General features: G+C 33.7%; 1 long non-coding RNA gene across 1 annotated transcript in view; it reads left to right on the top strand.

The window, feature by feature from the left end:
• The window catches only part of LOC147916419 (uncharacterized), a 164,486-nt gene extending 140,805 nt beyond the window's left edge, over positions 1-23,681 (top strand). Inside the window, exon 3 of the long non-coding RNA XR_015552900.1 lies at positions 23,321-23,681. This is a non-coding gene — a long non-coding RNA (uncharacterized LOC147916419). The remainder of the gene's footprint in view (positions 1-23,320) is intronic.
• Positions 23,682-26,367: the final 2,686 nt, after the last annotated feature.

Here is a 26,367-nt window from a genome sequence, read left to right as displayed (position 1 = left end):
AGCTCCACATCCAACCTTCTTTTCCCTGTTTTGTGGACCCTGTACACATTTCTGCCATTCTAGCTGGTGCATTGTTAGGCTTTTTTTTTCCCCCTAGGAATAAAGGGGGTGATAGCGGCGAGAACGCCTGTCCCTTCTGGTTGTGTGCTGTTTCCATATTTTATTCAGTGCAGGAGTTGACGCCTGGCAGCTGTCACTTCATGAGCCCTTGCAGACCAATTCTAACCTCAGTGTCTTTCACAGTAACAGTGCCCTTACATTTTTTTTTAAACCATGCTCTCCCTCCTGGCTGGCTGCTTTTACAGATGAACACCATCCATCATCAGGCAACTGACTATCAAGTATGTGGTTGCTTCTAGAGAAGGTCCACCTGCGACCTCAGGCAATTGTCTCACCAAAGGGCAGATTGCTTCTACAGAGAAGCTCACGTCCTCCTACCTCCTTTGACAATGGCAGACCGTTTCTGTAGATCAGCACTGGTTGACGTCCTTTGGAAAGCTCTTGCCACTGGCAGACCCCTTGTCTCTATGTAGCTGTGCCTTCTTCAAAGAGTTTGAAATCTCAGCCTTGGGTGGAGAAGTCTCTTCCATGTCCTCAGTTTCCCTCACTGCCTAGTATCCTTCTCTAGTGGCAGTATAATGCATTTATTTGCTCTTGCTAATTCTGGACTACTTAGAGTCCATTTACCTCTTTTAGTAGTTAAATACTTGTACAAGTTAATGATTCTTTGTAATAAAATTTCCTTGTTTAAATTACTGGTATATTTTTTGTCTCCTGGCTGGATCTTTATTGATCTAAAGATATAATGGAAATCATTACTTTTGTTAAGACATTGGGTTTTCATACTTTTTGGAAGTATATGTAAAAAATACAAAAAATGCAGTGAGTATCTGAATGTTAGGAAAGGAATTTGAACTAAAGTGTATTACATTATTGAAAAAATTATTTGTCAGAGGAAGAAACTGTAAACCTACAAAAACAAAAACTAGTTTAAGAGACAAAATCATTTATGTGGGATCAAAGAATTACAATTTGAGGAGCACAGATTCAGGTAGAAACCTAAATAGTGTTGCACTAAGGAGTAAAAGTCAGGGGCTTTTAAAGGCAAAGAAGGAAGGTTGTAGTACAAAGAATCTTAATTGAGTTGGAGGCAGAGAGCTAGTCTTGGTTAAACATTGATTGACTATTGATTCCATCTTCAGAAAGTCCACAGTTATCAGTCTTTGTGATCAGGATATCTGTTCTCCTGCTGACTTCTCAAAGAAGTGCTTGTAAAACAATTGCCATTTTGGCCCAGTCCAAGGTTCAAGACAGCAAGGCAGTTTCTCTGGAAAGGCAGCTCCGACTCCATTTTAAAATAGTCGATTTTGACAAAATTTAATATTCTCGGAAACTCTCATGGCTTCCTGAGGAATAAGCACCTCTTTCACCCGCCAAGAGCCAGGGTGCTTATATAGGACTTACACATTGGACAAATGAATTAATTGACAACTAATTTAATCTTTCTTAAAATTTCCAGGTAGTTGTGAGATTTTTGACAATTCCACTTAGTAACATTTTAATTTTTTCTTCTGTCAATATATTTTGCCTCCTTTTCATGAAGGTAAGAAAAAAGGATAGAGTGTTAGATTGAGCTGGTATAGTATATGAGAGAGAGAAAAGCAAAGGAAAACTATTAAAACAAATTCTGAGAGTTTTAATTGCCTTTGTCTTCTCTTGTTCTCAACTTGATTTTCATTAACACCTCTGTCCACTTTTCCTGTAGACCTAACCTATGCTCAATGTTAAAAGCTAGAATACCCCTAGCAGATGTTGAAGCTGAATCCCTGAGCCTACTGAGGCAGCAAGTTGTGACTGATAAATTATAACAGTGTAAAACTGAAAGACACTTTAAAGACTGTGTACTCAAATCCTTAATTTCATAGAAAAGGGAGATAAAGCTAAGGGAGTTAAGAACTCAAATATAAAAAATCATGGTTTGACATTGGAATGGGTCATTTGGATTCCTAGGCATTTGGATTCCTAGGGTGGCATTCATTCCTTGAAATTAGTTCTCTGCTTATCATATACTCCAGGTGATATCAACAGGCCTACCCCTCAAAGTACGTTAGGATTCTGCTCAGAAAACCAAACATTATGCAGATAAAAGAAATTTTTGTTGACATTACTTACATTCTTAACTCTGGCATACCTGGGAGATGCCAGTGTCATGTTTAGATCAAAAGGACCCTCTCATAGTTTTTTAGGCAATCCTCAAATGTTCATTCTTTCCTCCATTTAACTAGCAATTATTAAATGACTTGAATGTGTTTCTGATATTGGCTAGCTACTCAGAGAGTGGAAAGAAAATGAATAGAAAGAAGTAGAAATGTTGATTTTTGATTTAAAAAATCCTAAAACCTATGTTTTAAACATCATAAACACATTTGATTGGCATTAGTACATTTAAAATACTATAATTCAAAGTAATAAATTATATGGGTCACGCATTCTGAATAGAAAGAAAATAAAAGCATAATCATAGTGAAGTAGATTTAATCTGGAAGTTTTTTGAGAAGGCTGAATAATGTAATGAATACAAGGGCAAAGAGGAGAAAAATTAGGGAAAGACTTTTCAAATGATAAAACTTGCACAAAGTCAGGAAGAGTGAATTATAAAGGAAAATCGTAGATGAACAAATGTAGATGAAACAATAATAGTTTGAGAAAGTAACTTAAAAAGGCAATATCTGTTTGCAGTTTAAGAAAAGAAACTTGGTTAAAAGTAGATATGTGTAACACATAATTCTATTTAACAGGTAGATGATAGATAGACAGATAGAGCTACATCTGGATCTATACATACAGGTACATCTATCTACTGTGTACACTAATTGAGGCAACCTGTATCACAAAGGGTAGGTGAAACAGAAAGTCTGTTTCTGAAGACTAACTTCCTGTTCCAATTTTCATATCCAACACTTGGGGGTGACCTTGGGAGAAAACATTGAACCCCCATGCCTCGGTTTCCTCAGATGTAAAAGGAGGTGACTATGGCACTTACTTACCATGTTATTGTGTGGATGAAATGAGTTGACTTCTATAAGTTTAGCATGGTAATGGTCACTCTGTAAGAATACAATTAATGTTAACTATTTTTAGTAAGATACAGAGATAAACCATTAAAATATGAGTTTGCAAGAATGGTTCAATTTATTTAAATTAATCACTAAGTTTTCAAAGTGGAGGACTTAAAAACCCAAAGTTATAAATAAAAATGCATAACTAGTCCACAAATAGATCTGTTTGCACCAGAAAGGTTTTAAAAGCATATTGTTTCAGCATTTAAGAAAATGAAAACCAGATGATATATTAAAAAACTCCACATTCCTTGGTGATATCAGGTGGCTAGGGCTGAGGAGCAGCTGCTCGTCGTAGTTAGGACATATTTTTGTTGCTGTATTCACATGTCCCAAACCACTGGTTATTGTTTTTCTGCTTCTGAGCTTTCTTCATTTATTTTTCATTACCTGCCTGATCTCAGTAGGCTTTTAAATTTGCTACGTCCATTTAATCTCATCCTGAAGAGTCTACCAACTAAAGATCTGCGTGTGACTATGGGGGAAAATAAATGCAAAAAATATATCCTAAAAGGAGGAATGTCGCTATAGAAAACTTGAAGCTACTTTTCTATTTGAATACAACATCCCCAGGGGTAACCTTTAGTTCTCTTATTTTGATATGTTGCTTATAAAGGATGCATTTCAATCAGGATATAAGATGATGTTACCATAAATAATTCAAGCCAGTAATCCACTGTACACTGTTTATTTTGGAAAACTAACTGATGAAATATGTAGAATAATCATTTACATTTTGGACAGCATAAGAACACTGAGGCCATCATGCAATGATGCTTATTTTTGACAGAATGACATTGTACGCCTCTGCCTACACTGATTAGCACAAAGGAAGCCATTGCTCCTTAAGCCTATTGGATGGATTTAATTTTCTGGTGAGGCAAAACAAGGCAAAGAATTCCTGTGAATGTATGTTTTTTGATAGTTGGCCTCTTCTAATTGGTGGTTACATAAGGGCATTCTAAGTATCCCAAATCCAGAAGTTATAAATCGGGTGGTCTAATGCTTTGCTTATGGAAAGTGTCAAGTTATTCAAAAACCAACTACTGATTTATTCTCTAGGCTCTTTTCCATGTATAAAAGCATCCAGATTGTTTGAGGGCCAAGAGCTAGGAGCATTTCCAAGGATGTGGTTGCTCAAATAACGTGTAACAATGTAACGAATATTTTTTCTCAAATACCAAGTATGTTCTTATGGCCACGATATAAATGTTAGGGAAAAAATAGTCAATTAAATACTATTCTGGAGAGGGAAATACATGCAAACAATAAACCAATTAACAAATTAGCTAATGAAAGAGTATCTACAGAAATATATACTTTTACAGGTGGTAATGCTAATAGTTTTTACTTATCCTACAGATTATGATTATGAAAAGTATCTTTTAAATCTTAAAACATGTTTTTGTATGGATCAGGAAAATCTATAAAATGACATAGGGCACACACACAAAAATGAACTGATGTCCTTTCAGTTGTAAGGATGATGTCCTTTCTAAACTTAGAAAGAAAATAAAATTTAAGTGGCAGCAGTATTAAAACACATTTGCATCTAATATAATCTCATGTATTTTTGGATAGAAAAGCTTTTCTGGGGCTGGCCCCATGGTGTAGTGGTTAAGTGCACGTGCTCCGCTGCTGGTGGCCTGGGTTTGGATCCCGGGCGCGCACCGACACACAGCTTGTCAGGCCATACTGTGGCAGCATCCCACATAAAGTGGGGGAAGATGGGGACGGATGTTAGCTCAGGGCCAGTCTTCCTCAGCAAAAAGAGGTGGATTGGCATGGATGTTAGCTCAGGGCTGATCTTCCTCACAAAAAAAAAAGAAAGAAAATCTTTTCTGTTGGTGAAAAGTGGTTAGAGAAATATGTTTTTGCCGGGTAAGGCAATTTAAAAAAAAATGTCTGAGGAGAGATCAAAGAAAATTCTGTAATAAGAACTCTAAAAGAGAACCATTTTTTCCCCTTAATATCTGCTCCCATTCATTACTTGATTTATCTCACTGAATGATATATTTCCAAATATCCAACAGAATGGACTAGTAGTCAGAGAAATTTAGTTCAAATGTCACAATTTTGTAGGTCTGCAGTCTACAACTCTGCTATTCAATGTGTAGTGTGTCCAGAGACCAGCAGGATGGGCCTCATCTGGGAGCCTGATAAAAGTGCAGAACCCCAGCCCTCTCCCAAGATTTACTGAATCAGAATTTACATTTCGACGTGTCATGTGTTTTGATTGCACATTCAAGTTCCAGAAGCTCTGTTCTCGATATTACTTAATCTGAGAGTCCGTTTGCCTATTCCCATCACATTGCCAATTTCTAATCTCTTTTCTACCGAGCCTCTCTCTCTAGCTAGTCAAATCTTCTACTTCTAATCAAATCACTTCCTGAGTTCCCCATAAAACTCCATGACATTCCCCTCCCCTTTCTACTTCCACATCCTTCTTTGGTTCAGTATCTCTTTGGTTGTCGGCTCTTCAGGTACACTGTTTTTCTCTCAATTAACTCTTTTTCTATGATCCTTCTGTCTTCAGAGCTACCAGTCATGATGTTTTCTGTGCTTGGGACACCCGTCTCCCTATTTTATCTCATATTTTTCCTTCAGATCTCAATTCAAGCATCAATTCCTTGGGCAAACCTTCTCAAACCTGCAGGATAGGTTAGGTCTCCGTGTTAAATGCTGTGATAGCCTCCTATAAAATTTTTTCCTATTTAAAGTGCATCCAGTTATACATATGTTTTTGTACTTTTTAATTTTTAACTTCATCTTAATTAATTAAGAAAAATTAAGCAAGATCTTCTGTACTATTGAGTGTATTTATTAAGGAGAGTTGTTGATTTTGGCCAGCTGCCTTTCCAACATTCATAGAGAAATCATATGGTTTTTCTCTATAAGTCTATAAATTTGATGTTCTATATAAGCAGAATTTCTAGTATTGAAACATCTTTGAAATCTTGAAAAAATCTCTATTTGGTAAAATTCAATTAAGTTTTGTCAATCTTTTTGTAAAAGTTTTTCATTGATATCTACAAACTAATTTAGAATATTTTTATGTTATGGTATAATTCGACTAGCATGGGATTATCAATTAGTTAGAGGTTTGTTATTATTTGTCTATGAAATAATTTACTCCTAGTGTTATGTTATTTGTCTATCATCTTTTTTAATGTGGTGTGTAGCACTTGTGCAGATTTTTCTCCTCCTGTGAAAATTAGTCAATTTAATAAACTTTATATTTTCTCTGAGATATATTTTAGTAAACTTTATTATCCTCTAAAATTACCTGTTTAATGTAGGTGTTAAATTTTTTTATTTGAATATTATCCAGAAAAATATTCTCATGGTTTGTGATATTTTTATCTGTGAACTTTGTTCCCCTCTAATCATTCTTTATTCTATGCATTTGATTGCCTTACTTTTTTCCCTTGATTTAAATAGTGGTTTGTGTTTTTTATGTTCTTTTTTCGAAGAACTAGCTTTATAAATTAATATTAATTCTGCTGTATTTTTTTGCTAATTCATTTTATATTTATTCATAATTAAGTCCTTTCTTCTGCTTTATCTTTATTGTATTTATTGTTATTATTCAATTTTCAAAAATTAAATGCTTACTATTTTTGTTTTATTTTTAAAACAATATAAGTCCTTAAAGCTTTACATTTTTTGTCTGAGTATTGACTTAGGTGTATCATAAATGTTCCTCTGTACAATGTTTTCATTTTTATTGTTTTCCAGAAATTCTTCAACTATGTTTTTTATTTTCTTTTTTATCAATTGCTTTTAATTAATAGATTTTATTTTTTAAAGTAGTTTTAGATTTACAGAAAAACTGAGCAGAAAGTAAAGAGTTCCCATATACCTTCTTCCCACTCCCAATTTCCTTTATTATGTTAACATTTCGCATGAGGGTGATATATTCATTACAATTGATAAACAATGTGGGTACATTATTATTATTAACTAAAACCCATAGTTTACATTAGAATTTCCTCTTTGTGATGTGATGAGCTTTTTGACAAATGCCTAAAGTGATGTCTCGACCATTACAATATCATACAGAATAGTTTGACGCCCTAAAAATCTCCTGTCTGCCACCTATTCATCCCTCCTCTCTCCCCACAAGCCTCTAGTAATGACTAATCTTTTTACTGTGTCTATAGTTTTGTCTTTCCACAATGTCATATAGTTTGAATCATACAGTATATAGCTTTTTCAGACTGACTTCTTTCACTTAGCAATATGCATTTAAGTTTATTCCATGTCTTTTTGTGGATTTGATAGCTCATTTCTTTTTATTGCTGAATAATTCTTCATCTTATGGATGTACCGGTTTGTTTACCCATTCATCTATTGAGGGACATCTTGGTTGCTTCAAAATGTTGGCAATTTTAATAAAGTTGCTATAAATACTTGTGTACATGTCTATGTATGGATATAAGATTTCAGCTTATTTAAGTAAATTCCTATGAGATCAATTGCTAGATCTTATGGTAGGACTATGTTTAGTTTGTAAGAAGCTGCTGTACTCTCTTCCAAAATGGCTGTACCATTTTGCATTTTCACCAGCACTGAATGAGAGTTCCTATTGCTCCATATTCTTGTCAGCATTTGGTGACCTCAGTGTTTTGGATTTTGGCCATTCTAATAGTTGTATAGTGGTATCCAGTTGTTTTAATTTGCATTTCCCTAGTGACAGATGATGTTAAGCATCTTTTCATATGCTTATTGCCATCTGTGTAACTTCTTCGGTGAGGTGACCATTCAGATCTTTTGCCCATTTTTTAATTGGGTTGTTTCTTTCTTATTGCTGAGTTTTAAGAGTTTTTTGTGTATTTTAGATGCTAGTGCCTTAGCAGATATATGTGATTAGCAAATATTTTCTCCCAGTTTATGGCTTTCTTCTGTTTATCTTAATTTATTCCTTTTGATTCAAAATTTGTTTAGCATCCAGCACAATGTCCTGTTCACAGAAGGTCTTTAATGGATGCTTCTGAAATTAACGGATAATGATTAATGTATATAGAAAATAGGGACAGAACTATATGGTCTTAAATACTAGATTATTTTCTCCTCTGCAAAGTAGGAAAATGGAAAAGGAAAGTAATAATTCAGCAGAACACTATTCATATATAAAAATGATAAATTTTTTAATGAATAAGATAATGGAAATAAGAATATTATTAAATTTCTTTCCAAATTTAAGATTGTAGCGAAAACTGTGTTGATACTTGACATTTTGTAAATGATACCCCTGAATAAAGTTGAAATTTTTAACTTCAAACAAAAATGTATGCAGTACTTTCTCTCTACATCTGTTTTCTGCATTCTGTGCATGACAACAGCATGCTGTAATATCCAACCAGATTTTACACGTGTTGTTCTACTTTGCTTATAATTCACCTGTTTGTTCCTTCCTTTGACCATCAGAGGCACTCTTAATTTTTCCTTGAAGAATCTATTAAATGTCCATTTCTCTACGAAGTTTTCTCTAGCTCTATGCAATTAGTCATTCAATTGTCAGTATTTCCTAACAGTGGGTACACATTTCTTGCAGTACTTTTCTTACTTTACTGCAAATATTTGTTTACCTTACTGTGTCCCCAAAGAGCCCATTTATCCTTGGAGTGTTGGAACTGCTCTTAATTTTCTTTGTAATCCATTGACATTGGACAAAGACTAGAACATAGAAAGTTCTCAATGAATCTTATTTGAATATATAATTTAGTGAAAAATATTTTACATTAACTATATTTGTCTTTTAATATAGTAAAGATTCATTTTTTTATTTTAAAATTAAAGGAAATATAGTGAGAAATAAAGTTCATGACTTTGGATTTTTTAAATCTTCTTTTATGCTTAAATATTCCTTGAAATCTTATGGTTTAATGCTGAAACCTAGCAACAGTTATATAAAAACTTTTAAATGTAACTATTAAACTCAGTTGTATTTCAATATAGGGAATAAAAACTGGTAAATTGTGATGGCAAATGTATGTTTTATTTTAATAAGTAGGTGAAAGGAAAGTTATATTTATTGACCATATTTTATGTCAGGCATTGATCTAAGCATGAAACATTTACTTTGCACAGCAAATAGTGTAAGCATTATGATCACTATTCACAAGAAAATTCAGACTCGGCAACAAAAGATGACTTGCCCAGGGCATCACACATGTGGAAAGATTCACAACTTGGTCTGTCAGACTTAACACCACGGCATTTTGCTTCCGAACTGCTTTCACAAACATTACCTTTCATTAGTCTTCGACTTAACGAAGGTTACATTTCATAGAGGAAGAGATTTGCTCGAGATATCATAATAACTAAGAGAAATAGAACTCAGTTACTTTCATTTCACAGTTTCTGGTTATTCTATTTACTCATTGTTAAAACAGTAGAAATATAAAAAAAAATGTTATGGAAAACAATACAATGATGACATACCTGTAGTAAGTGAAGAAAAAGAAAAGTGTTTATGTGGGTATGTGTTTCTGCAAATTGTTTACTAAATGATTAATTTGTATTCTTGTTCACTTTTACTAGTTGTGTTGTGTTTGAGGAAAGAATAAATTATATAAAGATTTGACCAAAAGCAAAGAAAAACTCGGCAGACTTCACTGAGATTAAATGTTCCTCAGAAGCTCATAAGTGAACAAGTCAGATCCTTGTGATCATTTATCTATAGTTGATTGCATCCATTTATCAAACCTCTTTTGCTTCCCCCACTTTTTTTTTTAGTAAAGTCAACTTCCTTACCCAGTCAGTGATAAAGTAACTTTACATGACGCTATTTTTCTTTAAATAATTATCTACTCTGACCAATATAACTTTCTTCATTTCCTGTGTCATTGCTTCTGATCATTCTTTAAACAGTTTTAATGACGGGGGGAAAAAAACCCTAAAACCACGGAAAAGAGAAGAAAAGAAGGAAAGATACATTGTAGTGAATTCATCAACTTCATTCCATGTTTGTCCTACCTAGAAAGAAGAGTTTCTTAAAAGTCATTTGGATGTTACCAATAAAATCACTTGCAGGTTTTTCTAGGAGCAATGATAGTCTTATCTTTATATTTATAAAGAGAGTTGGACTAGGACTGCATGAAGATTAATCACTCAATTTTTATTATAAGAAGGGATTTAGAATTATATTTACATCAATATAGAAATTTGAGCTTATAGCTGAATTTTCTATTACTATTATTGTATATTTATGAAAAATTACTACAGGTTACATGTGAAATTTTAGAGATAATATAGTGTAAGTATGGACAAATTATGAACATTTCATATGATAGTATTCATTTAAAAAGCAAAATTTCATATCTGAGAGTTTAGACACTGGAGACAGGCTTACTTATATTGTAAAATATCACTCTGTACTTTATTTAAAAATAGCAAATGCTACTAAGAATAAGCCTTTACTGAATTAAGAAGACATAATATTTGTGAGTTACCAAGTGATGTAAAGGAAATTAAAGCACATTCTATAATTAATAGTGGTTGTATAATTCTGTTAAAGTGTTTCTAAAATTTCTAATGTATACAGTGAGTTAACCATAAACATGAAAAACACTTATGTCATATTGAACAAAAATCAATATGTATCATAAAAAATAATTTGAAACATGGTGACTCAAATATAAATTTTTACTAGAAATTTCTAGCCTTAAAGTCAATACAACTTTTCAATATACATATATTGTTTTCCAGAGTTTTCACAGCATAGTCATAACAGTAGCCTGATGTAGATGTTAAAAGCATATTTGAGTAAACATTTCAATTTGTACAATAAGTCAAAATAAGAACAGAAACTGATTCTTTATGAACAGATCAGAATCAAACATGAGATGATTCTATGTATCAAATAGGTTGAATGATTTTACATTTATTTGTACACAGTTTATAAATATGCTAGAAAAATGCTGGATTTTGAGTCACAATTTTGGGCTTACCATTTTGGATTGTTCACACAGTAGCTTTTTACCTTAGAAAAAGTTTATCTCTCTGAGAAACTCTTTTCTATGTTGTGAATGCTTCCCCTAAAGTCCATTTCCTTCATTCTGAATATGTAATTATATCTTCTCTCCTTAGAAAGGTAAACAAAACGGCAGCAATTATAACCACACTTTACTAAATAAAATCTTCATTAGATTCTGGATCCACACTGGTGCAAACTATCCTATTGTTCTCTTTCCCTTCCTTTTTATCTTCCTTCCTTCATTTACTTTTAGACCGCAAGTATAAATGATTGAGTTGTCATTGAGATTGAGTCATTTTCACTAGTGGAAAGCATACTATCACCATCAGTAGAATGCCACTCTTATTGAACATTTAATATCAATTGTATTCCTTTCATATCCACATATACTCTGCTGCCCATTGATATTTACTCAAACACATATGTATGTATGTATGTATTTGAAAAAATATGTGCCCTTGTAAAATATGTATTGTTGTTTTATGTGTATATTACACATGTTTAAATCTACATGAATGATATTTTGCTATTCTGACCTTGTTATTCATTCAACACCATGATGTGAATATGTAGCTATGTTGCTAATTACATTTAGCTTGTTGCTTCTAACTGTTGCATGGAACTCTATAATACCATTTTTCACGTTTTCCTTATCCAGTTATTCAGAGGAAGGGTATCTAGGTTGGCTCCTACTCTCTACCACCACAAATGATGCTACACTGAACATTCTCCCACCTACTCTCCCATGAATCAGTGCAAGATATTCTCCAGAATGTATATTCTAAAGTGGGGTTTCTAGGTCACATTTTATTTACAGCAATGCATAAGCTTCCCATTTTCTCACATCCTATCCAATATCTAGTGTTATATAACTTTCTTATTTTTGCCATTCTTCTGAGTGTGAAGTGGCATCTCAGTTTAAATAGTATTTCCCTGAATAGTAGATTTTATCCTCTCTTGATACTCTTTTTATCACACTGAGTTCTACCTTCAAACGTGCTCAATTGGATATTTCTTTACTTTTAATGACATCACAAGAAGATTTCAGAGCTTTCCAGTTGAGAAACTAGAGTTAAAGTAGCCTATTTAAATCTCTCATCCACTCTTTTAAAAAATGGGAGCATTTCCAGAGGCAAAAATACATAAAACAGGTGAACTAGACTAATTTGCTGTCATCTGTACTCGCAGGTAAATAGAAAAAATGGTATCTGCTGAGAGGAAGAGAACTTATCATTAAAATATCCTTAATAGGATGTCTCTGCCTAAGACTAACCTGTACTAAATAGAATCTAGGATCTCTGAGACGTGATACCCTGGAGAATTCTATGTGAGCTATGCATCTCTGATATAAAATGGAGATGTGTCATAATTAAAACGCTTGCGATTGTCTGTGTGATGGACTCCACAAGCCTTATCAGGGACCTCATCTCTCCTGTGCCAAAGATGCATATCTGACAGGGAAAGGTGGGGGCCTGAGGAACTGCCTCAGTTTCCTAGACCTGTTTTTGCTTCTCTGAGACTCTTGCTTCCCTGTATCCTTGAAATTATTTAGTAAAGTTTGACATTCGGTGAGATCTCTGATTTTAGTTGATTAGACGGTAGGATCCTGTATTTAGCTCATTAGTCACTTTTTGTTATTAAATCAGTCTCATTCAATAATTTAGGTGTGTCTTCAAGCATTAAAACTTTCAGTCTAGTTCAATTTAAGACATCAATCTCTCATCTAATTCAAAGCCCCTAAATCCAGTTGGAGACCTATCTTAGGCTCAAGGAGCTGCAGCAGGGAAGAGAAGCACGGCTGCTCTGGCGTTGCTCCTTCTCTCTCATTGCCTCCATCCCTTCCTACACTAGTGGCTCTTTCCAGTTGGGGTGAGAGGAGAAGGAATTAGTGTAAAGAGGTGAAATTTTTATACGACTGCCACTACATGAATTCAAACTTCAGTGATGGTTCTACTGCAGGTGTTTACATGTTGCAGTTTCCAGGCTCCGCTTCTTTCATTTACATTCTTGGGGGCCTCATTAAGGCACAGGAAGGCAGATCCCTGATGTGGGCAATGCATTTTCATAAAAGCTAATCTCTTGTGATTCCATCTCCCACGGCTCCTGCTACTGGCACCCCAAGCCTTGTGAAGGGTCTGCAAGAAGGCTCTTTGGTGAAGTCTGACAAGCCTATAAAGAGGGGAAACTGTTAGCTGATTATCTGCTGAATCTTAGAGGCTTATCTGAATTAGCCCTCAAAATGTGTTGTGCACAGGATATTGTGTTTCCTGATCACAAAAGCACTGATATCCAAGAAAGAACCATTACCTACACCACATAGTGAAATGCTTTTGCCCTTTTTCTCCTAACTATACCCATCCTGCAACTCTGTAGGAAAAGGAGATACAGGCTAGGGAAGTGAAGACAACTCAAAGAGTACAAGAAGTAGAAGAATAGATCATGCTCCCACATCTTCCACTGTTCTGCTGTAAGCCCAGAATAAGATAAGTAATTGTATTTGCTGTGACATTCAAGTTTGACACAGGCCCGTACAGGACATTATAATATCTGAAGATGAATAGCAATCACCAAAATGAGACTAATCACCTAAAAGTAAAAGGAAGGCTCTAGGATTCAAAGAGATCATCAAAGGGAAAATATGAGAGAACTGGCAGAGCCTAACTGAACACAGGAGTTGAATAAAAATGACACCATTTCTTATTGGTGCCCCATTAAGGTCAACCCATTCAATGAATCCGTTATGTATGTGAGTAATTTGGGTTTTTGTCTAAATTGTATTTTTATATCCTCTCTACATTTTTCTTTTAGGGTTCCTGGTTTTTTGGACTTCTCTCTCAGCCAAGTATTGTAAAAATTATGCAGTCATTGATAGCTTTACTATTCATCTCCCATCTTCAAATATATTAACACAGCTTCCATTTCTTCCATTCCACTAAAGCTATTTTTCTCGAATACATTCTTCAGTGTTTGTCTCACTGAGACTCTCTAATGCTGTTTAACAGTCAGTATTTAAACTCTTTGCTCCTTCTAGCTTACATGACACTATTTTTCTGATTTTTCTTTCTCAGTCCTTTGTATTCACTTTTAGGGGCTTTGACTTTTATACTTGACTCTTAAACATTGGATCTCACAGGGACTTGTAAACTCGTCCATTGTACTTCTTTTTCTGCACCTTCTCCTTGGTGAATTTAATTTACTCTCCCGATGGAAAATTTCATCAGTATGCTAATGATTCCCAATGCTTCTCTTTAACCCTGACCTCAACCTGCATTTCTACCTCATCTATTTATTATTGTAAGTCAGGTCTGTATGTCTCAAAGATATCTTAAACTTGTAATTTTCAAAATATAACTGAACATCTATTATCGTGAGTGTTAAATTTCACATATATATATAACCTAAGTTAATGGCAAAAATGTATCCCAGATACACAAATCTGTAACCTGGAGTCTATCCTGTGATTCTTCACCTCCTCTCTTTTCCAATCAATTATCAACACCTCTACAAAACTCTGAAATGCCCTTCCCTTTCTTTACTGTGACATCACACTGTACATGTCTTTATTTTAATGCTTATATTGGAATTGGCTCATTTATATGTTTGCTTCTTTCGTTAAAGTGTATACCTATCCAGACAGGAATTCTTGGGCATCTCTCTTGGGGATCTAAAAACCAAAAAGTATATATTCCATATATATTTTCTGCCCTGAACTGACTTTCAGTATCCTCTTGCAAAATAGTTTTCATTCTCTTTCTTCTTACATTGATAAGACTTCATTGGATCAAGATATCATTTATGTAACATACTTCATAAACAGCAATGTGATGTGTGAATATTAGCTGCGGCCAACTATCTCAACTGCTTTGTGGAATGAGGTGGAATATAAATAAATAAACAACAAAGAAATCGATCACTAAATTTAATTTTTAAATGCCTTTTCCTTGCTGTTTAGCCATATGCAATGCCAAGTTTTATAAATTTATTAATTCAATTAGGAGAACACTGTTTTGTAGAAAGGACAATAAAAGTAGAAGAATATCTCAGCAAATTGCCATAAAAATAAATTTAACAGGTTCTTTCTATCTGTTTCCATTCCTACTGCATAACGTATTATTTCCTTTCTTTTGCTTCAGCCTGAGTCCTTCCCTTGCAAACAAACTTATTTGCCCTTGCTGTCCACTAAGTTTCTGTAACCAGTTTTTTACTTCTATTTTCTACAGGATATATTAAATTGGTTTTTCCACCTACTGCTGCTCTTTCTTCACCTTGTTTTAATGTTCTTTCTCATTACAATCTGGCTTCTAGAGCCTTTTGGTCTTTGTTCTCCTTAATCATTTTGCAGCATTTGGCAATGTTGACCACTTCCTTTTGGACATATTTCTCTTTTATGCAAATATTGTTCTACTCCAACTGCTTGCTCTTGTCCCCCTCTCTCTCTGTGATAGAGAGGGCAATAAATTTCCGTTGATTTATTCCGTCAGTCAACACGTATTCAATGTCTCCTATATGTCAGTATTTTGCAAATAATACAACACCTGTTCCCAAAGAACTATTTTGATGGGCAGAGAGATATATGTAATAAATGCAAACATAGGATAATTTCCATGATAGTGAAGCCAGAGTGAAGAGACTAAAAGAAGGCATTCTGAATAACAAGTGAACATTTAGAGGGTTAATATTTGTTTTTGATCCAAACAGCATTAAAAAGAAAATGAGATACTACATACCAATAAGTTTAGTGATAATTTTCCCATCTAACATTTATTCCTTTGTAAGGCATTGGAGGAATAAATTCAGCTATGAATCATTGATAGAAAATCAGAAAATATAAATCAAGAATGAATAGCTTTACATTCTCAAATACTATTGCTTTAGAAATTCCTATGCTAATTTCCCACCTTCTGTAAATAATTTATCCCTTAAAAAATGATCTTATTTGGCAAGAAGCTATATGATATTTATATAATATTCTTTTTTCTCCCCCTTCTGGTACAGTGTATACCTAATTCAAGTGCAGCAGTCTGCTGTAGCACAAAGTTTTTATCATGGCTTTTGTGATATTTTGTACTGACAGCATGTCTCCTGTCACTCAGAATGATCTTGCACAGTCTTTTGAGGACTCATGCATATGAAAAATAGTCCTTCGTGACAGTTTCCTCCAATTTAAGACAGCAATTTCTTCCATATCTGTCTATTTTATTGATAACCATCATTGATGAAAGGGAATTGTCTCCAACCCAATATAGATGAAAATGAATAGTGTTGGAGATTAACTATAAATGTAATCTTGCTAGAGAAATTATATCAATTTGAGATGTATTGTCTCCCGAAGATAGACAAATACTAAATGACTGAACCATACAGTTTATGGAACAACGTAGTTTTCTCATCTCTCTTAACAAAATCAAAACTCCTTTCTTTCCTTCTTTCCTCCCTTCCTTCCTTCGTTCCTTCCTTTCTTCCTTCTTCCTGCCTTCCTGCCTTTGTCGTCTTCTCTCTCTATTTCTTTTTAGCACTATGTATGTTTAATTAATCCGTGCCTCAGTTTCCTCACGTATAAAACTAGGACACCAATCATAGTTCACACAATAGTTGTGAGGATTAAATACAAAATGTTTACATCAGTGTCTGTCACATAATAAATGCTATTTGTATGTTGTTATTTTATCATTTCCTTATCAATTTCCACCAGGACCTTCAAGTTAAACTTCTTTACCTTACATTGTGAATCAAGGGCTAAACATTGTGTAGTGGGCAGAATTGCCCCCAGAGCTGGCAAGACCCTAATCACTGGAAACTGTGAATACGTTACCTTACATGGCAAGAGACGTTGCAGATATGATTAAGGTTAAGGACCTGAAAATAGGGACATGATCATGGATTATCAGGGTGAGTCTAATATACTTACATGAGCCCTTAGAACAGCGTACACTCTGTCTTGAATCAAGTCAGAAGCAGCAGGAAAGAAGAGAGATTCCAATCACAGGAATATTTCCAGCAAGACAATTAAAAGCCCACCATCACTACAGCTATTGAATCTCAGAGGCAGTAAGATGAGAGAAAGAGAGAGTGAAAGACAGAGAGGAGAGGAATAGGAATGGGGTAGGGCTAGGAATACAAGGAGGAGGGAAGGAGAAAGAAGTAATATATGAAAAACAGAAAATAAAATAAGACTCTAGAGACATCATTTAAAATAGCAACAAAATTCTAAAATATTTATGAATAAATCTAATAAAAATTACACAATACATGACTGAGAGAAAACTGAAAAACATGATTGAAAGGCATGGTAGTTTTTCATTTGAAGCAAAACAATAGCAATATGACAAATGGTCTTCAAAGCCAAGACTATTCTGACAAAAAACCCCAAAAAATGGAGAGCAATTTTTAATAGAAATCAAGACATAGTTTTAAAAAGATGCTAATTAAAACCTAGTAGTTTTGTACAGAATTATAAAAATAAACCAATGGAATGGAATAAGGAGTCAGAGGACAAAATGTAAATGTATTTTGTTGTAATTTGATAGAAAAAGCCTTAAAAATAATCAGGAAAACACTATTCAATAGAATTTTCCAAAAGTTTGAAAAATTTAACAAATATACCAAAAGAACAATTTAGGTATCAAATCTCTCAATATCGTAAAAACATGAAAACAATTAAGTCTTTAGAAATTAAAACTTAGAGAAAATCTTTTTATCTTGATATATGGAAATATATCTTAAAAAGGAGAAAGCAAGAATCTTAAAGAACTGATAAATTTTACCATATTAAAAATAAATATTTTATAAAACAAAAGACATTCTAAATCTTCAAATAAGAAAAAGACAAATAAATATAAAAATAAATCATTATAAAATTAAGAACAAGTAATCTATGAAAAAAGAAACCAGAATAACCAATGATCAAAAAAGAATTCCCCATAATCATATAATGTGATACTATGGAGCAAAAAACACAAGTTGCCTTGATCTACACGTATCAACATGGATGTGTATGCAAAAATTATGTTAAATGGAAATTACAAGTTGCTATAAGACAGGATAATAGGATGGAAGTTATGTGAACTACAAACTTATTTGTAAAAAGTATCATCATAAAGTTTATGAATAAGCATATAGTCAATATATAGAAATATGGACTAGAACAATACACACAATTTTTTTTCTGGAAATGTCTGTTGGGGAATGAAAATGGAAAAAATATCCATACATATCAATTTTGAGTGTCGTGTACAACTTGTGTCTATAACATTAGTCTCTGTGCTTCTTATGTTTTAAAAAAACAAAGTAAAAAGTTTGAAGAACAATCTATCAGACTTTTTGCCCCTTTTTTGCAACACCATATTCTCTTTAAAAAACAATTCAACTCATTTCAATTTTATTTATTTATTTTTTTTTTTGGTGAGGAAGATTGGCCCTGAGCTAACATCTGTTGCCAATCTTTCTCTTTTCACTTGAGGAAGGTTGTCGCTGAGCTAACATCTGTGCCAATCTTCCTCTATTTTGTTTGTGGGACACCACCACAGCACAGCTTGATAAGCCGTGTGTAAGTCCATGCCTGGGATCCGAACCCTTGAATCCAGGGCTGCAAAAGAGGAGTGTGCAAACTTAACCACTACGCCACTAGGCCAGCACCCCATTTCAAATTTTACCATAAAAGTTTGAAGTTTTAAAACTTTGACTTGATTTTTGTGAGAATATTTGTATTTCTAAATTGGCTTAGAATTAACTATTCCTGTTAACCACTGAAAATGTGACATAAAACAAGCAAAACTACAATTCGCATTTAAAATACTTAATGCATTATTCAGTTAAATTCTGCTCTATATTTCTAGAACTTCAGGAGGTGGTAGAAGACTTATTTTATCCTCAAATAAAAATCTGAAAAATATTTTCACTTTGAGATTCATTTTTTTCACCCAGGCAGTGCACATACATTGACTTAAGCACAGTAATAATCTTTGGGAATAAAACAGTGTTTAGAAAAGTACTATCATGACATCTAGAAGTCTCACTTATTTGGAATTCTTTCTTTCCATTTTATTTAGGCATAGAAAATGATTATTCTGACTAATGTCAAATATCTGCTTGAAAAAAAACAGAATTTTTACTCTGCCAGATGACAGGTTTTGAGGAGAAGAGATATGTGAACAGTGTGACAGCTAAAAAGGTTGGCAGTTCTAGTGAATAAATACATTTCTGTTGATATCAAAGTATTCACCCTTTTGCTTCTGAGGTACTCCATATTAGGCCATCAAAATGACCTCCTTAAAAGTTTGAGTGTAGGTAGTCACACTTAATTATGATCAAAATAAATACAGCACTTATATTTCTATAAGTTGATGAGTAACAAAAATTTTAAAGTATAAAATTCTGTATTGTTTTATTTCACAATAACCAGAAACCTGATTCATCCCAGTTCACAAGGTTGCAAAAAACATAATGCGTGTGTGTAATTATAAAATGTTAAAGTCATGTTAAAACAGTTGTACTCATTTGTTCCTGCCAATAAAAAGTCATACTCACTCATTTTGACAACACAATGATGGGTTCTTTTTATAGATCACTCAGATGTTCTAAGAACTTAAGGAATTGCAATTAAATTACTTACATTTAAATACAATTTCTAAATCATAGACCTGTTCAGATTTTTTTATCAATCTTAACAAAGAAGACCTAATACATATTTTAGATAAAGTGTGTCAATTTTAAAAATGAAATTGAACAGAAATGCTATTTAGAAATCAAACATCTTTCTTATCTAAAGTTGATGCAAAATAAACTTCTCTGAAAAACGCCTTTATATTTTTTACTATATGTTAGTACATGTAAATAGTTTTATTTGCTATGAATTTTCTTTTATATAGTTATATTTCTAATAAATATAAAAGTGATAATTATAAGTTTAATTAAATTCTCTAGTGATAGATTACATATTTTAATAGCCATGTAAACTTCAGTTGTCAATTAATCTTTCTAAAAAGTTTGAATATTTTTATTGGCTAAGAAAGAGACATCTTTTATGGGAATGGACCCATAGGGGACCATGGAATTACTGGAATGCCTTTTAATCTACATACTTGAAAAATTTTGTCTATATTCTAAACAATCTTACAGATTTTTGTTTTGCTGTTCTTCATATGTGTAGAGTTAGTTGTAATTAATCCTTTTTTTAAAAGTAAATTTATATTTTTGTCATTAAGTACATTCTCAATCAATGAATACTAAGAACATAAACAGTATCATGCTAATCTGAAAATATTTAGTCATAAAAAAGTGTTCCTCATCAATTAGAAGATAGTTCTGCCATTGTTTGCTCATTTTAAGAATTATTAAAGTTGTTTAAATTTCTTCAATGCACTCTAATTTTTCATGAAACATTTTTATATGATCTTCCATTAAAATTATTGTCCTGCAAAAAAATCTGGAAAAATTATTATTGGAATTTCTTCTCAAGACAGCAAACATCTAATGAGCAAAATTTATGTTCATTTGAAACAATAAATTAAATTTTAAAAAGATCCAGTTCATGAGTGAGATAGGATACTTAGATTATGATTTAATGATATACTTAGTCATAATATAAACAACTCTTATTTTCCTGTATTACAAATATATCTTGCATTTAGAGCAGACAAAAATGGTTATTAAATTATTATCTATTACTGCCATGATTGTATTTTGCCAGAAGATAACATTATGAACAATACATGACGTCAATGACTTAGTTGAGCAGAGTTCTGTAACTAATGTCTAGCAGTAGGATCCATTCTGTTACATTCTGTTACATGCCCAGCTCAGTATACATAATACCCGAAGTTCATGAACTTCATTAAAAATGAATAGATTTCTAAAATAAAATATGTTCTAAATATTTAGTCAACATTTATGACAACTAACCTGTGACTATCGCCTTACAGGGTGCATTTCCATGTCAGGTATAATATATTTTGTGTGGTGTGATAATATAGTAGTCAATTACATATTTTTAGTGTTGTTGATTTGATAAGTGTTATAATTTGGTAAGAACAGTTCACCTATCTATTTTAACACTTTTGGATTATTTCCATTATATCCATAACATATGATAGTCTGGTCTGATAACCTGTATTTTGTTAACTTTTTTTCAAAGTATTTTTTTAACCCTCTTCTAATATTTTATCATTGATATAAATCTATAAACAATCAAGATGTCCCAATACAATTATCTCCCAGCTACTAGGTTAAAATCTATTTATCTGGGAAAATCTTTCCTAATTAGTAAACCTAGTGTTTTCAATATTTATTATTCTACCAAATGAGGAACTACTTCTCATGGAGAGAAATTCACATAATGTGTGTGGCTGTATGTGTGTTTGTCTATGCCACGGTATGCTTTACAAATTTGCAATCTTTTCAACTGTGAGACATATAGCCACCTCATAAATGATTCACAAGGTGCCCAGAGGTATAGTTCAAGAGGGCAAACCGATGTCATGAAAACATGTTTGTATAGAGCTCTATTAATAATACATTAGTTCTTTCTTGTAGAGTTAGGTTATAGCAGCCATGTCTAATAAATAGTGAGCATGAAATTATAAATCTTTACTCAGAAAATGTGTCTTCCAGAAGGATAAAATATATCCTTTTGCTCTTTGTAATGATTGCCTCAGAAGAATAATGATGAAAATATCACAAAGCATTTAAAATAAATTTTCTAGTATATTGTTGGAAAATAAATAGGGAACCTCCATTAATTTCTATTTCAGTACAATGTCCTTATTCTTTTTTTATCTATGCTGGAAGGATACTACTACAAATTAACCCACTGTGCTAAAAATATGCTATGAAAGGAATAACAAGGAAGAAATTTTACATTTAACCTTTCATTTAGCAGACTTCTTATAGCTTGATGAGCTTATAATGTATTTGAGAGTAATTTTCATAATGTACTTCTTTATATGCGTATGTATGGTTAGTTAGGCTGATAGTTACAAAATATTACACATTTTTTAACCAAATTTGAATTACTTTTACTTAGTTGCAACATGAAAATGAAAAGAACTTAAAAAAAGTAAAACTTCTGATTAAAACCAGTGGATTAAACAACAAGTTCCAGTATGTCTGCAAGTCACTAAAATGACCATAATGGAATTTTTAAGGTATTTCCCGCAAGGACAAAAACAGAGGAGAGGAAAGAACAGCATTATCTACATTGAGATCTGGTAGGAAGAAAGGTGAACAGGCACTAGGTTACCTGAACTACAAGCTCTGAATCTAAAACAAAATAAAAAAAAAAACCCAATTTATATCATAAATATGTCCAACACTGAAGAAGATATGAGCAGGGAGACGTGATGGAGGAATAAAAATGAGAGGATTATGTGACAGACTTTTTTAAGAACGAGACCAGTGGGTCTACCAGGTTGATTCTACAACCCTGAATGTTCCTCTAACTCCTGGCAGAAGCATGGAGGTTTAATCCCTGCAAAGAGTGAGAGACAAAGTGTCTGGACGTCAGGCACAACAGAGGCCTCAGGTACCACACTCCAGGCTGGTTATTATGTGAATATTTAATTACAGAATGTACAGATCACTACTTACTTTCTCCATGTGCTACACAAAACATTGGTAACCAAGTGTTTTACAATCTATTTAGGATATTGGAATAGTCTCCTCTTTAAAATGTGATGAACCCAAAAGAAAATTCATAAAGATACTCATGGAGTGTGTGTGTCTTGGGGTATTGGGGAGTAGTGTTTTTCAATTAGATTCTTAGTTTTCTATCACTAAATACAAAGTGGCAGCCAAGGATCACCACATATTTAGGAAAAAATATCTAAAGAAAATATCTAAAATTAAAAGCAGAAGCAAAATAAAAACAGGAAACAAAAACAAATAGAAGGAAACAGAGATAAGGCTGGAGTAATAAAACTCAAAAGATCACCATTAATATTTTTAGCCTTTTAAGTATCCATAATAAAAAAAAAGAAAGCTGTAATAAGAAATTATTTCCCCCCAAAAGTGGAAGTTAAAGGTGTGTGATTGCAGAAACTAAGACTTAGTGGAACTATTGGAAGATAAAGACGCTAAAAAATCTCCTAGAAGGGGAGGAAACATAAAAAAATTAGAACACTGGCCTAGAGAGCCAATAAATATTGTTTGTCAGAGGAGGGAACTCAGGTACTTAATAAGTCAACACAATTTCCACTAATTTTTTAACTATTTCTGCATGTTTCAGGAGAGAAAAAGAACATTACTCTTGTGAAATGCTGATTCCTGGAAGCTGATAATGAAACCTCTTTGATTCACCCTTCACTTAGAGCAATGAAATCGCTGACTCATCAGAGAGCTGAATCACATGTACCCTCAACACATCTCCAGGTGTCTCTGGATGTTTGGGGTTAAATTTTGTGATAATCTAAAGACACTAAAGGTGACTGCAGAGCTTATACTTCAAGGCTCTGGAGAACAAAAGGGATGCCTGGCTGGGTAAAATGGATGTGTCTTCATAGTCAGGGCCTTCCAAAGAGCTCAGAATCAACGGTAGAAGGGGAACTTTCCAGGCTAGCCTGGGGAGGCACTGTTCCCTCTATTGCTAGCGGTAGATGAATATGTTGTAATCTTTCATCTGACTTTTTTCCTTTTAATCTATTTCACTTTGAGGATTGAGAAAACATGTTAAAATTTAGATTCCCCCTTAGGTACCAAGAATATCACTGGACTCATTTTTGACATGTTATGATGTGTATATTTTTGTAATTTGACCTGGCAGTTTTCTTCCCATATCTATCAATGCCAGTCTCATACATGCTTGTACTTTATGTAAATTCTTGTTCCCAAACTTGGCAAGATCAACTGGAAGGGAAGTAGAGATAAATTTTTTTTTTTTTTGGCTGAGGAGGATTAGCTCTAAGCTAACATCTGTTGCCAATCCTCCTCTTTTTTTTTTTTTTTGGCTTGAGGAAGATTAGCCCTGAGCTAACATCTGTGCTAACCTTCCTCCACTTTATATGCAGGTTGCTGCCACAGCATAGCTGACAAGTGGTGTAGGTCCATGCCCGGGATCTGAACCCAGGCTGCTGAAGTGGAGTGCGCCAAACTTGACCACTTCACCACAGGGCCAGCCCTGGGATAAGTTTTCATGCTACACAAAACCACCCACTGTTTTGTTTTGTTTGCCTTCAGTGAAGAGAATATAAATGTATTGCTTAGGAAATGATCTCAAACCCACTTTCTACCTACCAGTTCCCAAAAAGTGGAAAGTTCATGTTTTAACGAAACTTTGAAACAAAGGAATAACAAGAACCACTTTATTTTTGATCTTGTAAAACTATGTGTCTTCTTTGCTTCCATGATATAATATCTCCTGGTATGTGTATAATACATTGAATGTAGTTTTAAAATAACATATAACGTTAAGTGGAAAATGTTATGAAATTTACTCTAAAACTTCCTGAATTTCTTATGCAAGTTTAAAGGCTTTAAGTGGAGCCACTTCCAGTCATTAACAGTTTCTGCCTGAAATAACTAAAAATCTTGGAAAAATATATGGGAAAATTGTTTTCAGACACTAGACTACGGGCAGCACAGGGCAGTCAGTGACCACTGAGAGAGGGAAAATAAGCAAGGTGAGCCCTCTGCTTGTCCTAGCTTATTGCCTGGAAGATTTCCAGACCAAAGCCCAGGGAGCAGGACAGGCTGTTTGACCCTGGGCTTGTTGGGGACTCCCATGCACATGCACAGCTCACTGGTCAGCCAAGGGTTTGAGGAGGTTTATACTCAGAGCTTTTGACTTCACATCATATGGCACCCTCCTTTCCAGGTTTCTCCCCTGAGTGACAGCCCTGAACACCTCTGACACCTTAAGCCAATGATAATGAAGATTTCCCCATTTCTTACCACCCCTTACTAATCAGCTAGAGAGTCGTGTTAGGGACTAAGCTACATAAATGTGGACTTCGCCCTCTGCAGTTCACTTCTTTCAAGGACTAAACTCTTTTTCAGGCTCTGTGTAGTCTGGGTCACTCCAATTTCATCAAATAATTGTTTTGTTATATTTTTGTCCAGAATTTATAATGGTTATGTGAGTCACAGTCCAAAACAAGACATCTGAATTATTTTATCTTATAATTGTTTACACATATTTCTCAACTTCGATTGGAATATATATGTCAAAATATAGGTATTTACTTATATTCATTATAAAACATAGCAGTGTTCAGCAGTCTGCCATCCAGTACTCATTATATTGAAAATATGCACAACTCATTTAGTAACCTGGAATCCCAAATGTTCCATTTTCTGATATTTTTTTGCCCAGGTGCATTACTACAAATAAGTACATAGTTACAGTCTTATTTTATAATTTTCCATAATTCTACTAATTATAAACATGAAAGGTAATGGGTAGGATAGGTCACATTTCCTTCTGGAAATAATCCTTGACCAGGCTGATTCCCTATTTTGTTCCTTTACTTTGAACCTAAATATATTATCTCTAGCCAGCAGTTAGTATTCCAGTTTGGGACACAGACAAATTAATACAAAAGATATTTAGGTACAGATTAAGTATAAAGTATAAAGTAAGTACAGATTGAGATGGAACCCATGAGGAAAACACACAAGCATTATAGAAGGTATGCCTCTCCTTCATGCAGTGTTTAGGGACGGCGTCTTGGAGAGGGTGACATTTAAGTGCAGATGTGGAAGATGGGAAGAAATCACTTTGCAACACGTTGATGGAATGTTTTTCACGCAGAATGAACAAACTATGCACAGACCCTGAGGTGGGAAAGTTCTCAGCAAGAGTGAAGACTATAGAGACTAGTATGACCAGATTATGATGAGAAAATAGCTTTAGATGAAAAGGGGAAGCTCAACGTGGACCAGATCATAAGATCCGTATATAAGACATGGTGTAGAGTTTAGATTTTTCTTTTAAGTGAAAAAAAAATCTACTGGATATTTTGTAAGGAAATATAATTTAAATTGTTTTTTAATAAAGTCGCTCTGTGCTAAATGGAGAAGTGATGGTGAAAGCAGCCCAAGATAAGCAGGAACAAGCTGCTTTGTTAAGTCGGGTGAGAAATGGTGGTGGCTTGGAATTTTGCTGATTGGGGAAATGAAGAGAAAGTGATAGATTCAAAGTGTAATCTGAGAGTAAGATAGAAAGATTTAGAACTGTAGATTGAATGTATGTGGCTCATGGACAAGACAATTCTTGGATCCCTTTGGAATTCGTTTGGTTATAATTATTATTGTTATGATGAGAGTGTTGATTAAGAA

This window comes from Ceratotherium simum, chromosome 8 (genome assembly GCF_057802395.1).
Source record: "Ceratotherium simum simum isolate JZ-2026a chromosome 8, ASM5780239v1, whole genome shotgun sequence".
NCBI lineage: Eukaryota > Metazoa > Chordata > Mammalia > Perissodactyla > Rhinocerotidae > Ceratotherium > Ceratotherium simum.
Note: the sequence above shows the minus strand (reverse complement) of the source record. Positions and strands in the feature narration are given on the sequence as shown.